Below are 4,496 nucleotides of genomic sequence, written 5' to 3'. Positions count from 1 at the left end.
AATGATCCCTTACCTCTGATTCCTTACTTAATTGAAGCATACCACCACTGAAAATATAATGCCTGCTTACATTTTCAGCTGGAGTCCATTCAGAAAATAAATGCCATCACATCAAGTATTTTAGCAGAAATAAATTAATATAACAAATGGGTTAAACAAGTGAGAAAGGACTAAAGGGATATAGCAGGCCCACTGAGGTAGGTCAGGCATAATAACTTCTAGAAGTAGTTCCCCCTCTAGAGCTAAGGCAATAAAGAGGGGGGTCATGAGTGATCAGAATACAGATCAGAGGAAGGGCCACATGGAACTGATAACCAGACCTCTGAATAACAGTCACTGGCATCTCTGAAGAGGTACAAAGTAGGTGGTTCTGGCAATATGGGAAAGAAAACTTACCTAGCCATGCACAGTGGCGCATGCCTTTAATTCCAGTATTTGAAAGGCCAAGGTAAGAGGATCACTGTTAGTTTGAGGCCAGCCTGAAACTACATAGTGAATTTCAGGTCAGCCTGGGCTAGAGCAAGACCCTACCTTAGAAAACAAACAAACAAAAAGGTACCTAGTGAAGCCAGTGTCCTGACACCATGGAGAACGACAAGAAAAGCACATCACTCTTGCCTCTTCTAGCCTGGAAATCCCTATAGCCTACTTTCCATTGTAGCTGAACCTAATAATGACCCAACTGGCAAAATTGAAGCTTATAGACTCTCAGCCCCAACAACCAAGAAGAATCTCTACATCAAAACAAATACATGAATATCTATATTACAGAAATCTATAAGCTTCTACAATTATAAGTGAAACATAAATTGTGAAGTTTGTGTGTGAATATTCTGTTATGCTAATATTATTTTAGGGCTGGTATTAAGTAATTTATAGTAATAAGTATCTTAAAAATTCTAAATCCAGCCAGGCATAGTGGTGCACACCTTTAATCCCAGCACTTGGGAGGCAGAGATAGGAGGATCACCATGAGTTTGAGGCCAGTCTGAGACTGCATAGTGAATTCCAGGTCAGCTTGGACTATAGTAAGACCCTACAAAGAAAAACCAAAAGGAAAAAAGAATTCTAAATCCAGGGCTGGAGAGATGGCTTAGCGATTAAGGCACTTGCCTGGGAAGCCTAAGGAACCAGGTTTGATCCCTCAGGGCCCATGTAAACCAGATGCAGAAGTGGGGCACACATCTAGAGTTTGTTTGCAGTGGCTGGAGGCCCTGGTATGCCCATTCTCTCTCTCCTCTCTTCCCCTCACTCTCTCTCTCTCTCTCTCTCTCTCTCTCTCTCTCTCTCTCTCTCTCTCCCTCCCTCCCTCCCTCCCTATTTCTCTCTCTCTCTCTCTCTCTCAAATAAATAAATAATAAAATATTTTAAAATTCTAAATCCACAGCCAGACATGGTGGTTCATGCCTTTAATCCCAACACTTAAGAGGCTGAGGTAAAAGGATTATCATGAGTTTGAAGCTAGCCTGGGTTACAGAGTGAGCAAGCACTTAACCACTAAGCCATCTCTCCAGCCCCCGGATTTTTTTTTTTTTTTTTTTTAGGTACAGAATTCTTTCTCAACCTGTTTACACTTAAGTAATATTATACTTGACTATTTCTTTTTTTTTTTTTTCTCATTAAACTTTGTTTTAATGGGTCTCAAAATTCTGTGTCAGGTTTTTGGTCAAGTTGTTTCCATTAAAAATTACTGATTTTGGGCTGGAGAGATGGCTTAGCGGTTAAGCGCTTGCCTGTGAAGCCTAAGGACCCCGGTTCGAGGCTCGGTTCCCCAGGTCCCACGTTAGCCAGATGCACAAGGGGGCGCACGCGTCTGGAGTTCGTTTGCAGAGGCTGGAAGCCCTTGCGTGCCCATTCTCTCTCTCTCCTTCTATCTGTCTTTCTCTCTGTGTCTGTCACTCTCAAATGAATAAATAAAAAAAAATAAAAAATAAAAATATTTAAAAATTACTGATTTTAAAAACTAATAACTTAAAACTGCCACACACACACACAAAAAAAAAAGGTCCACAAACATTTTCCTTTCCTTCTGAAGGTTTTACTATGCATTGTTATCATTAACCAGTCTTTTACTATTAAACTTAAATGGCCAATTGAGACAAAAAGTTCTGAGACCGTTCTTCCACAACTGATTAAGACTGGGGTGGCAGGTGTTAGGGGTAATATTCATTTAGCCTTCTGAGCTTTCTGGGCAGACTTGGTGACCTTGCCAGCTACAGCAGCCTTCTTGTCCACAGCTTTGATGACACCCACAGCAACTGTCTGCCTCATATCACAAACAGCAAAATGACCCAGAGGAGGGTAGTCAGAGAAGCTCTCCACACACATGGGCTTGCCTGGAACCATGTCAACAATGGCAGCATCGCCAGACTTTAGGAACTTGGGTCCATCTTCCAGCTTCTTGCCAGAACAACGATCAATCTTTTCTTTCAGCTCAGCAAACTTGCAAGCTACGTGAGCTGTGTGACAATCCAGCACAGGCGCATAGCCAGCACTGATTTGGCCTGGGTGGTTCAGGATAATCACCTGAGCAGTAAAGCCTTCTGCCTCCATTGGTGGCTCATTTTTGCTGTCACCAGCAACATCACCACAGCGAACTTTTTAAAAAAAATTTTTTTTATTTATTTATTTGAGAGCGACAAACACAGAGAGAAAGACAGATAGAGGGAGAGAGAGAGAATGGGCGCGCCAGGGCTTCCAGCCTCTGCAAACGAACTCCAGACGCATGCACCCCCTTGTGCATCTGGCTAACGTGGGACCTGGGGAACCGAGCCTCGAACCCGGGTCCTTAGGCTTCACAGGCAAGCGCTAAACCGCTAAGCCATCTCTCCAGCCCACGGCGAACATTTTTGACAGACACGTTCTTCACATTGAAGCCTACGTTGTCTCCAGGGAGAGCTTCACTCAGGGCCTCATGGTGCCTTTCAACTGACTTGACTTCAGTTGTGACATTGACTGGAGCAAAGGTAACCACCATCCCAGGTTTGAGAACACCAGTCTCCACTCGACCCACAGGAGCAGTTCCAATACCTCCAATTTTATAGACATCCTGAAGGGCCAGACGCAGAGGCTTGTCAATTGGATGAATGAATGGGTGGTAGGATGCAATCCAGAGCTTCCAGCAGTGTGGTTCCACTGGCACTGCCATCCTTGCCGGTGACTTTCCATCCCTTGAATCATGGCATATTTGCACTTGGCTCCAACGTGTTGTCACCACTCCAACCAGAAATTGGCACAAATGCTGTGTCAGGGTTGTAGCCAATTTTCTTAATGTAGGTACTGACTTCCTTAACAATTTCCTCGTATCTCTTCTGGCTGTAGGGTGGCTCGGAGGAATCCATTTTGTTGACACCAACAATTAGTTTTTCACACCCAGTGTGTAAGGCAGAAGAGCGTGCTTTCAGGTCTTCCCATTCTTGGAAATACCAGCTTCAAATTCACCAACACCAGCAGCAACAATCAGGACAGCACAGTCAGCCTGAGAAGTGCCTGTAATCATGTTCTTGATAAAGTCTCTGTGTCCTGGAGCATCAATTATAGTCACATAGTATTTGCTGGTCTCAAATTTCCACAGGAAGATGTCAATAGTGATACCATGCTCACGCTTGGCTTTCAGGTTGTCCAAGACCCAGGCATATTTGAAGGAGCCCTTGCCCATCTCAGCAGCCTCCTTCTCAAATTTCTCAATGGTTCTTTTGTCGATCCCACCACATTTGTAGATCAGATGGCCAGTAGTGGTGGACTTACCCAAATCTACGTGTCCTATGACAATGATGTTGATATGAGTCTTTTCCTTTCCCATTTTGGCTTCAGTTTAGTGGTGGTTTTCACAACACCTGCGTTCTGACGGCAAACCCGTTGTGAAAAAGCTATGCTTGACTATTTCTATAGGATTTTTTTTCCCTCTAGAAGTGTCAGTACTTGTGGAGTTAAACTTAGATAGGTTGAATATTTGCATGATTTTTCAAAGAAGTGTAAATTTCCTAAAGGACACTTCTGATTTTCTATTTCTGAGTTCTTACCTTTGCTTTCTGCAACAAAAGAAGGGTGAGATTTGAGAATTTGTCACACAGTCTATAACCACTGATGCAAGGCACTCCTGCTCATGTAAAGCAATTTTTACAGGTTTCAATCAGAGTTATCATTATTAGTTATCATTATTCTTTTTTATTTTTATTTTATTTATTTGCAAGCAGAGAGAGAGAGAAGAGAGACAGTCAGAGAGAAATGGGCATGCCAGAGCCTCTAGCCACTGCAAACAAACTCTACATGTATTCACCCCCTTGTGCATCTGGTTTATGTAGGTACTGATGGATAGAACCTGGGTCCTTTGGCTTTGTAGGCAAGAGCTTTAGTGCTAAGCAATCTCTCCAGCCCCCATAGCCATCATTAGTCTTAGGAGTCTCAAAATTCTTCTCCTGAAACTTCAGCTTTGAGAATACAGCAAAATTTATCAAAAAGTACCTAAATTAGATTATTTTCATGTTACTTTAGAT

General features: G+C 42.8%; 1 pseudogene; it reads right to left on the bottom strand.

The window, feature by feature from the left end:
• Positions 1-2,051: 2,051 nt before the first annotated feature.
• Positions 2,052-3,809, bottom strand: LOC101605348 (annotated as a pseudogene).
• Between the last annotated feature and the right edge of the window lie 687 nt (positions 3,810-4,496).

Source organism: Jaculus jaculus, chromosome X, assembly GCF_020740685.1.
Source record: "Jaculus jaculus isolate mJacJac1 chromosome X, mJacJac1.mat.Y.cur, whole genome shotgun sequence".
Lineage (NCBI taxonomy): Eukaryota > Metazoa > Chordata > Mammalia > Rodentia > Dipodidae > Jaculus > Jaculus jaculus.
Note: the sequence above shows the minus strand (reverse complement) of the source record. Positions and strands in the feature narration are given on the sequence as shown.